Here is an 11,655-nt window from a genome sequence, read left to right on the forward strand (position 1 = left end):
CCTGGTTTCGTTTTCTTTAAGAGCCCTCCTGTTCTCCACTCTTACCTGTATTAACTGCACCTGTTTGAACTCGTTACCTGTATAAAAGACACCTGTCCACACACTCAATCAAACAGACTCCAACCTCTCCACAATGGCCAAGACCAGAGAGCTGTGTAAGGACATCAGGGATAAATTGTAGACCTGTACAAGCTGGGATGGGTACAGGACATAGGCAAGCAGCTTTGGTGAGAGGCAACAAACTGTTGGCACAATTATTAGAAAATGGAAGAGTTCAAGATGACGGTCAATCACCCTCGGTCTGGGGCTCCATGCAAGATCTCACCTCGTGGGGCATCAATGATCATGAGGAATGTGAGGATCAGCCCAGAACTACACGGCAGGACCTGGTCAATGACCTGAAGAGAGCTGGGACCACAGTCTCAAAAACCATTAGTAACACACTACGCCGTCATGGATTAAAATCCTGCAGCGCACGCAAGTCCCCCTGCTCAAGCCAGCACAGTCCAGGCCCGTCTGAAGTTTGCCAATGACCATCTGGAAGATCCAGTGGAGGAATGGGAGAAGTCATGTGGGTCTGGATTTTTGTTTTAGATTCCTTCTCTCACAGTTGAAGTGTACCTATGATAAAAATGACAGACCTCTACATGCTTTGTAAGTAGGAAAACCTGCAAAATCGTCAGTGTATCAAATACTTGTTCTCCCCACTGTAGGTTGCCTTGATGAGTATTCAAACCCCCTGAGTCAATACTTTGTAGAAGCACCTTTGGTAGCGATTACAGCTGTGATCATGTCTGGGTAAATTTCTAAGAGCTTTCCACACCTGGATTAATGCAACATTTTCCCATTATTCTTTTCAAAATTCTTCAAGCCCTGTGAAAATGTTTTTTGATCATTTCTAGACAATAATTTTCAGGTCTTGCCATAGATTTTCAAGTAGATTTAAGTCACTGTCTTTTTGGTAAACAACTCCAGTGTAGATTTGGCCTTGTGTTTTAGGTTATTGTTCTGCTGAAAGGTGAATTCATCTCCCAGTGTCTGATGGAAAGCAGACTGAACCAGGTTTTCCTCTAGGATTTAGCCTGTGCTTAGCTCTATTACGTTTATTTTTTATCCTGAAAAAGTCCCCAGTCCTTACCGATTATAAGCATACCCACTAACATGAAGATCATTACTTTGCCACGTTTTGCAGTATTACTTTAGTGCCTTGTTGCAAACAGGATGGATGTTTTGGAATGTTTTTATTCTGTACAGGCTTAATTTCACTCTTTTCACTCTGTCAATTGGAAGTATTATGGAGTAACTACAACGTTGCTGATCCATCCTCAGTTTTCTCCTTTCACAGCCATTAAACTCTGTAACTGTTTTAAAGTCACCATTGATTGGCCTCATAGTGAAATCTCTGAGCGGTTTCCTTCCTCCTCGGCAACTGAGTTATGAAGGATGCCTATATCTTTGTAGTGACTGGGTGTATTTATACACCATCCATAGTGTCATTAATAACTTAACAATGCTCAAAGGGATATTCAATGTCTCCTTTTTTTACCCATCTACCAATAGGTAAAATTCTTTGCGAGGCATTGTAAAACCTCCCTGGTCATTGTGGTTGAATCTGAGTTCTAAATTCACTGCTAGACTGGGGGACCTTACAGATAATTGTCACGTCTACTCCCGCTCCCGAGCTCCATCCTGGCAATCCATCATTATGCACACCTTTGCCCCATCATTAGGCACACCTGGACTACCTTGACTATTAGGCACACCATCACTACCTTGATTACTTCCCCTTTATCTAGCACTCTGTTGTATCACTCATCAGGCAGTATTGTTTCTGTTTTCATGTTCAGACGCTACTCCTGTTTTTGTATTCACTCTGTTCGTTCCGATGAAACTCACTGACTGCACCTGCTTCCTGACTCCCTGCGTCTTCGTCACAGTATACTGCCTCACAAAATGGAAGCAGCAGCCAACTGAGACATCTCCCAGATGGTTGACTAACAGGAGGACCTACTTTGCCAACACCACGACCAGCTGGCGCAACTGGGGACGGCGATGGATGAGGTCCTCCGTGTTATTCAACATCTAGATCTTCCTCAAGGGGCGTCACCCCCAACGAGCGGAGGATCCTCTACCATGAGTCGACCCAATGAGCCAGCACCTCAGCGCATTCAGCAGTCCGCCCAGGTCAGCGATCCCTCCCGGACAAATATGACGAGACTCCATCCAAATGCAGTGGCTTCCTCCTCCAGTGCTCCCTCTATATCGCTTATCAGATGGGAGCCCCCACCACAGAGAGGTCCAAGGTTTCCATGGTTATTTCCCTGCTGACCGGGCGGGTGTTGGAGTGGGCTACGGCCCGCTGGGAGAGAGGAGAGGAGGAGCTGGGTTCCTATGAGAGGTTCATGGCTCTTTCAGAGGAGTCTTCGATAATCCACCGGAAGGCAGAGAAGGGGGTGAGTGCCTACTCCAACTAAGGCAGGATGGCCAGAGCCTGAACCAATGGAGGTAGGGGCCACACACCACCCCYCGGCTGAGCAACGCCGTCGGAGACAGATGGGGCTCTGTCCCTGTTGTGGTTAGGAAGGGCACCAGCTTCAACGGTGTCTGCCACATCCCAACCCGGGATTCACTACAGCAGAGGGACGGCCCGTGATCATCTATCTCCTGGGGTAGGCATGAGTATTCCATCTTCATCACTTTCCCGAACCCTTTTTAATACCGATTTCACTAGCTGGCTGTCCCTCATGTGTTGTTTCTACAGCTCTAGTGGACTCTGGTGCCGCAGGGAATTTCATTGACTAGGCCCTTGCCTCCTCCCTGAACATAACCTCATACCCGCTCTCCTCTCCGTTTCTGGGTTCAAGCACTGGATAATCGACCACTGGGATCTAGGACAATCACACACATCACAGCACCACTCACCATCACCGTGGGACCCCTGCACCAAGAAAGCCTTCCCTTCCTCATCATCGAGGCACCCGTACATAAAGTCAACCTCGGCCTACCGTGGCTCCAACGCCATGACCCCACCATCTCCTGYTCGAGGATGGAGATTACTGCCTGGGCCCCCGGATGTTGGAACACCTGCTTTCCCTTACCCTGTGGTTCAACGTTGGTTGAGAGTCCTGTGGTTGCCTTCTAGGCCGACATCACGGAGGTTTCGCTTACTAAAGGGGCGTTTCACTTCCGCCCTGTTGCTGAAACACCCAAATCCTACACTGCCCTTCGTATTGGAGGTGAACGCCTCAGAAGTGGGCGTGGGGGCTGTCCTGTCACAACGCTAAGGTAACCCACAAAAATGTTATCCATGTGCATACTACAAAAAAATAACTGGCTCCTGCAGAGAGGAACTATGATGTCGGCGTCCTGAAGCTCCTGGCAGTGAAGTTGGCACTAGAGGAGTGGAGACACTGGCTGGAGGGCGTCAAGGACCCATTTCTCCTCCTCACCGACCATCGGAACCTGGAGTACATARGGACAGCGAGGCGACTCTGCAGAGATAGCCTACAGAGTTCTGTCATACTATCCAGGTCTGTGCCCAAACAATTTGAGCTTCTATTTTTAAAAATCCACCTTTCCAGAAACAAGTCTCTCACCGTTACCGCTTGTTATAGACCCCCGTCAGCCCCTAGCTGTGCCCTGGACACCATATGTGAATTGGTTGCCCCCCATCTATCATCAGAGATTGTGCAGTTAGGTGACCTAAACTGGGACATGCTTAACACCCCGGCCTTCCTACAATCTAAGATAGATGCCCTCAATCTCACACAAATTATCAAGGAAACTACCAGGTACAGCCCTAAATCCATAACCATGGGCACCCTCTTAGATATCATCCTGACCAACTTGCCCTCTAAATACACCTCTGCTGTCTTCAACCAGGATCTCAGCGATCCTGAATGTGTAATGGGTCCGCGGTCAAACGACCACCCCTCATCACTGTCAAACGCTCCCTAAAACACTTCAGCGTGCAGGCCTTTCTAATCAACCTGGCTCGGGTATCGTGGAAGGATATTGACCTCATCACGTCAGTAGAGGATGCCTGGTTGCGCTTTAAAAGTGCAGAGAAGGGAAGGAAGTGCAGGGAAGTCAGGAAGTGCAGAGAAGTCAGGAAGCAATTTACTCAGTCAGTTAGGAAAGCTAAGGCTAGCTTTTTCAAACAGAAATTTGCATCCTGTAGCACAAATTCCAAAAGGTTTTGGGACACTTTAAAGTCCATGGAGAATAAGAGTACCTCCTCCCAGCTGTCCACTGCACTGAGGCTAGGAAACACTGTCACCACCAATAAATCTATGATAATCAATCATTTCAATAAGCATTTTTCTATGGCTGGCCATGCTTTCCACCTGGCTACCCCTACCCCGGCCAACAGCTCAGTGCCCCTTGTATCAACTTGCCCAAGCCCCCCCCCCCCGCTTCTTCCTTCACCCAAATCCAGAACATCTGATCGTTCTGAAAGAGCTGCAAAATCTGGACCCCTACAAATCATCCGGGCTAGACAATCTGGTCCCTCTCTTTCTAAAATGATTTGCCGAAATTGTTGCAACCCCTATTACTAGCCTGTTCAACCTCTCTTTCATATCGTCTGAGATCCCCAAAGATTGGAAAGCTGCCGCGGTCATCCCCCTCTTCAAAGGGGAAGACACTCTTGACCCAAACTGTTATAGACCTATATCCATCCTGCCCTGCCTTTCTAAAATCTTCGAAAGCCAAGTTAACAAACAGATCACCGACTATTTTGAATCCCACCGTACCTTCTCCACTATGCAATCTGGCTTCCGAGCTGGTCATGGGTGCACCTCAGCCATGCTCAAGGTCCTAAACGATATCATAACCGCCATCGATTAAAGACATTACTGTGCAGCCGTCTTCATCAACCTGGCCAAGGCTTTCGACTCTGTCAATCACCACATTCTTATCGGCAGACTCAATAGCCTTGGCTTCTCAAATGACTGCCTCGCCTGGTTCACCAACTACTTCTCAGACAGAGTTCAGTGTGTCAAATCGGAGGGCCTGTTGTCCGGACCTCTGGTAGTCTCTATGGGTGTGCCACAGGGTTCAATTCTCGGGCCGAATCTTTTCTCTGTATATATCAATGATGTCGCTCTTGCTGCTGGTGATTCTCTGATCCACCTCTACGCAGATGACACCATTCTGTATACATCTGGCCCTTCTTTGGACACTGTGTTAACAAACCTCCAGACGAGCTTCAATGCCATACAAGACTCCTTCTGTGGCCTCCAACTGCTTTTAAATGCTAGTAAAACTAAATGCATGCTCTTCAACCGATTCCTGCCCGCACCTGCCCGCCCGACTAGCATCACTACTCTGGACGGTTCTGACTTAGAATATGTGGACAACTACAAATACCTAGGTGTCTGGTTAGACTATAAACTCTCCTCCAGACTCACATTAAGCATCTCCAATCCAAAATTAAATCTAGAATCGGCTTCCTATTTCGCAACAAAGCCTCCTTCACTCATGCTGCCAAACATACCCTCATAAAACTGACTATCCTACCGATCCTTGACTTCGGTGATGTGATTTACAAAATAGCCTCCAACACTCTACTCAGCAAACTGGATGTAGTCTATCACAGTGCCATCCGTTTTGTCACCAAAGCCCCATATACTACCCACCACTGCGACCTGTATGCTTTCGTTGGCTGGCCCTCACTACATATTCGTCGCCAAACCCACTGGCTCCAGGTCATCTATAAGTCTTTGCTAGGTAAAGCCGCGTCTAATCTCAGCTCACTGGTCACCATAGCAACTCCCACCCGTAGCACGCGCTCCAGCTGTCACGACTTCCGCCGAAGTTGTTCCCTATCCTTGTTCGGGCGGTGTTGTCAGGTCGACGTCACCGACCTTCTAGCCATCGCTGATCCATTTTTCATTTTCCATTGGTGTTGTCTTGTTTTCCATCACACCTGGTTCCAATCCCATCAATTACATGTTGCATATTTAACCCTCTGTTTCCCCTCATGTCCTTGTCGGTGATTGTTTATTGTAAGTGTATGTGTACGTCTGTACTGAAGTGTGTCGGGTTATGTTACCCATTGATTTTTATTATGTTTTCCGGTGTTTGTTTTGTAAATAAACTGCGCCATTGGAAACACAGTTATTTCTCTCCTGCGTCTGACTTCTCTGCCGCCATTTAAACACCACTTACACCAGCAAAACAATACCACAAACATACATCTAAATATGTCCACGTCTACCAGTGGAGTTTATACAAGCAGGAATAATTCATTGGTCATACCCAAAGCCAACACTTCTTTGGCCTCCTTTCCTTCCAGTTCTCTGCTGCCAATAACTGGAGTACTATATCTCCCTCTCTAACTTTAAGCATCAGCTGTCAGAGCAGCTTACCGATCACTGTACCTGTACACAGCCAATCTGTAAATAACTACCTCATTCCCATATTGTTATTTATCCTTTTGCTCTTTTGCACCCCAGTATCTCTACCCCAGTATCTCTTGCACATAATCATTTGCACATCTATCACTCCAGTGTTAATGTTAAATTGTAATTATTTCGCCTCTATGGCCTATTTATTGCCTTACCTCCCTACTCTTCTACATTTGCACACACTTCTATTGTGTAATTGACTGAATGTTTGTTTATGTGTAACTCTGTGTTGTTGTTTTTGTCGCACTGCTTTGCTTTATTTTGGCCAGGTCGCAGTTGTAAATGAGAACTTGTTTTCAACTGGCCTACCTGGTTAAATAAAGGTGAAATAAATAAAATAAAATWAACTTACATACAACGTTAGCTAGCTTAGCTTGGCTTCACTCATATGAATCACTCGGTCAAAGCACTTCAAAATGACCAGAAAAATCATCACAGTTTAGATAAACATGTTATCTCTAGATTTTGAAGACGAAAGTGTGCTTATAAATGTTACAAACCTGAAAACAGGATAGATAAGGAGACAGGGAGAGTTGGCTTCTTTTCACTGGGCTTCTCTTCCAAAACATGAGGTAGAGAGGCACGCACGCGCCTGTGGCAGTTGACAATTTATGTGACGTGCACGGTCCAGACATTTCGAGAAACGTATGAATGCGTAATTGGAATTTACTATCCCAGAAATTCCTGTATCACGCAAGTGTTTACGGATGTGTGGAAGTCTACAGCAGGGAAATTCCAACCCACGACCACGCACCTCCAATTTCATGGGATTATAGCAGATCCGATTAACCCAAGAAACTCTGCTTTTCATTCAGTGTATGGCACACTATTTTTGACAAGGGCCAATTTAAGCCCGGGTCAAAATTAATGCACTACATGAGCAATAGGGTGCAATTTGGGTCACACCCTCAGTGATTCATTAATCACGACGGTCTGCTCTCATCCAAGGTGCCACCAGTCACAAGGTGTTACAATGCCATCATTTGTGGCGGAATACATTTTCACCCAGGAGCTGCATGTGACAGCTTGACCTTTCGCGGAGCTATCGACTCTCTCCTTCCTCTCATTGCTCATCCAGAGAGAGAACTCATGCTTGGGAGAAACTCTCAGGCCATGCATTCAAATGCATGTTATTACTACTCATTCATTAACTGCGTCAATTCACTGTAACACACTTACTTGTGTCAATTCAAATCAACTGAACATTTATGTTAATTGCAAGATGAGCACTTGCATGGAGACTCCCTTCCATATTCTCACTATTTTGTGATATTAATATTGCAAATGCATCATGTGGCATGTCTATCCAATTAACATTGTTTCTTGTGATCCGTCTCATGTCAAAGGCCCTCCACTGACCAATAATGCACCTCTGTATCCAATAATGCACCTCTGTATCCATGATAGTGTGATGGAGGGAACAAGACGTGTGTATCCCGTAGTGATAATCTTCATACAGTATGGATATCATTATCTGTGTTATAAAATTAAATGCTGTAATGATTAATTAAAGGGCCTCATACACTATTCAGCCTGATATAATCATGTATCTGATAAGAGGAAGGAACGAGTTAATCATATATTTCAATGAGGGGAACAATAGCGCTGAAGTATGCTCAACTGCATAAAAAATATGTATGAAAACAGCTATTTCAAATTCAAATCAATTATTGGCCAAATGCTGCTCAAGAACGCCACACCACAGAATACTACTCCAATAATAATATATTTTAATTGTATTTTTTATTCTAAGGCACTCATTTGTTGATCTGCTAGGTGCCCATAAAAAGGGGGGCCCCTCCAGCTGCAGCATGTTGGGACTTTGATACTGTAGCATTGACACTGTGTGTGCATCCCAAATGGCACCCTATTCCCTATTGACCCTGGTCAAAAGTAGTATGTTATATAGGAAATAGGGTGACATTTGGGATGCCCCCCGGTATCACAGTCTCAGAGAATTGGTGTTGGCTACCCCACGCTGATCCTGAAAGGGCACAGAAGAATGTATCTTTTTAGAGCTGGCTGAGGACATGGACTTTCTTTCGCTGCCTGGCTAGTCTGTCCACTCTGATAGCCATCATCACAGCTCAACACGGATCTCCCCATACCCTGGTTAACACTGGTCATAGCTGACACATGTAGTGTAGCTGTGCAAGTGCACACAGCACAGGTACTAAATCAATGTGAGTCATTTCGGTGAAAAAACCCATCCAGCTGAATGAAATGATAAGAGTTAGAGGTAGGCAGGTAGCCTAGTGGTTAAGAGCGTTGGGCCACTAAACGAAAGGTCGCTGGCTTGAATGCCAGAGTGTACTATGTGAAAAAAATATGATGATGTGCCCTTGTGCAATGCACTTAACCCTAATTTCTCCTGTAAGAGTGTCTGCTAAATAACTGAAAGGTAAAATGATAGATAATAGACTGAGGTCCTTTACAAGACAGTTACTACACAGAAAAGACTAAAGGGATCCTTAGGATGTCCCCTCTGATGTCACCCCTTTGTCTCAAAGTCTATTTTTAGTCCTTTATCAATTTAAACTGACTTTCTACTTATCACTAATTTAGTTACAGTAAGTAAATACTGTAAGTCTTGTCCAAGCCAGAACATCCCATTGGGCAGGAGCCTATCTGTTTCTGTAGCAAGAGGCAGCTTGATGCACAATCAAGTCGCGTTAAGTCAAATCTAGTCAAGTTTATTTGTCATATGCACAGGATACACATGGTGTAAACACCACAGTTAAATGCTTACTTGCAAAAAATGAAAGCTCAATAGAATAAAGTAGAATGGATTTAGCAGGAATATAAATATAAGGTAGGCTATCACATGATTATTATGAGGACAGCAACGATGAATGGGTTTTTCACAGCCTTTTCACTTTCTAGTGACAAGCACAAAAGATGTACTGGCAGCCTACTGTATGTGGTAGGGCAACTTTGAGATGTTTTGGGGTTGGCGGTCCGTACTCTGCATCTTTTGCGTGAGGCCAGCCGTCTAAAGTGCTCTTCCTCACATCACTTGATGTACATAGTGAGTGACATGCCTGAACGTCACTCCTAAGGAGTATGGGACATAGATGCTTTAATTCATTGTTATTCATCAAAGTATGAAAACTAGGATTCAGTTATAGTTTAAGATTTGTAGTGAATTAATCTAAGCCCCCAGGAGACAGGTTGTGTATTCAGCTGCCAGTCATCCTCCTTTTCTTATTATGAGTTGAACTTGATATTAAACATTCATATTTTGCCTACACTCATTTATATTGAAGGCCATCTTTCTCTTTGTGAACTGTACCCTACTGGCTGTTATGTTGTTTTCCTCATCATGATTAGGTTATGCAAAACGTGAGTGGTAGAGACTTGGGTGGACCTCATAGGCCTTATATGACCCCTGTGCTATATCTCATATATCTATATTACATTCTGTGTGGTAAGGGGCGCTCATGTACCAGTTCAAACTCCAGACTTCGACCCCCTTCGAGTTGAACCCATAAGTAAACCCAAAAGCCGAAGGCTAAACACTTGGACATGGCAGGACTCAACAGGATTGTGCATTTGCTCAGGCAACTTGAAAAAAGCAGCATAAGTTGACTCCTAATCGCGAAAATGCACAAATGCAAGATTGTTAAATGCATGTAAACTTTTGATAGTTTAATATCTAACTTACCTAACTTGTTATCCAGTAGCCAGATGGCAGTGCAGCATCGACATTAGCCCAAGATGTACTCTTATGGAGCTTACCGTTAATCCTTAAGGTCCAAGAACCTTATGTTATTTTCAGAGGTAGACTTGCTCTGGCAGCCAAAACAGCCAAATACTCCATATAAACGTGAATCGATTCTCAATTGCAATATGGTTCAAGAAACATAAAGCCCTTTACATTCATATCACATCAAAATCATTTCACACTGTTTAACCTGCTTTATCCCAGTTGCAGCCGACAGTATTTTTCAGTGACAACACATTTCTGGCGGCCTTCTTCCATTACACACAGGTGCTCAGTGCACGCTAGATAGCTAATTAGCACAGGTGGTCCCTCTGTCTCCCATCTGTCTTCTGTAAACACGCGCTGTAACATGGAGATATGAACATGTGGGAACCCTAACCATTCAAGGCTCTTAACAAAACTTGCCCGTACAGAAGACGCCTTTGTCCAATGACTCTTATGCGTAATGTAATGCAACTGAGAGTCAAGATCAAGGGCTACATCGACATCAACCCAACCTCATCGCACTAGGGTGTTTACTATGCACCATCAGGATAGGCTATTTACTTGTACTGATTACACAATGCTTTTTTCATTTACAGGTGCAGATGCCCTGCCCATTCTCATACATTCCATCAATGTAGTACTTGGATAAAATAAAAATAAATATTGTTACAAACAGCATTCTTGTTAATTAAGTACATTTTAAATTGTAACATCTAACACAACTTCAGGTACAAACACTCTCACCTGAACAGAAAGGGGTGCTTTCAGAAATGTGATAATCTGTACCACTAAATAGGCTCCCCTGGGAAAACATGGACTGAAACTGTGGTTTCTACCCTTGGTTGTTTTAAAGATGTAATGTTTGTGCTCTAGCTTCAGGACATGACAGTGGGGAAAAAACGAACTACGCATTTGTGGTAACTAGAACTATTAAACCATATTTTAAATCATCTGAATTTGAAGTGGTTCACAGAAGCTTTGCATGATAAGCCCTACAAATAGGCAGACACAGGTTACTCATGCATGATGAGGATAATTAATTAAACGCAATAAAAACAAAAACTGTCATGAGGCTCACCATATAACACTCTTAAAAACAGGGTGTGTCTGCAAGTGTGCACTATTTTCTAGGGCATGGATCATCAACTAGATTCAGCCGCGGGCCTATTTTTTTCTTGAATGGATGGTCGGGGGGCCGGAACGTAATTACATATAATTTGTAGACTGCAAACTGACTGCAAGAAGCCCAAACAGATATAATGTTTGACTAAAACATAATCATTTCAAACCTTGCTTACATTTGTGTACGATCACGTGTCCCTGTATTATGCATGGGAATACTTGGGAACAGATTTCTTAAATTAAAATGACTTGGAGCTAATTTCCTAGGGTTTTTACAGTCTTTTATGTCCAACAATGAAAATATATATTTTTATATATATACAGTTGAAGTCGGAAGTTTACATACACTTAGGTTGGAGTCATTAAAACTAGTTTTTCAACCACTCCACACATTTCTTGTTAACAAACTATAGT

The sequence above is a fragment of the Salvelinus sp. IW2-2015 genome, linkage group LG19 (assembly GCF_002910315.2).
Source record: "Salvelinus sp. IW2-2015 linkage group LG19, ASM291031v2, whole genome shotgun sequence".
Taxonomy (NCBI): Eukaryota; Metazoa; Chordata; class Actinopteri; order Salmoniformes; family Salmonidae; genus Salvelinus; species Salvelinus sp. IW2-2015.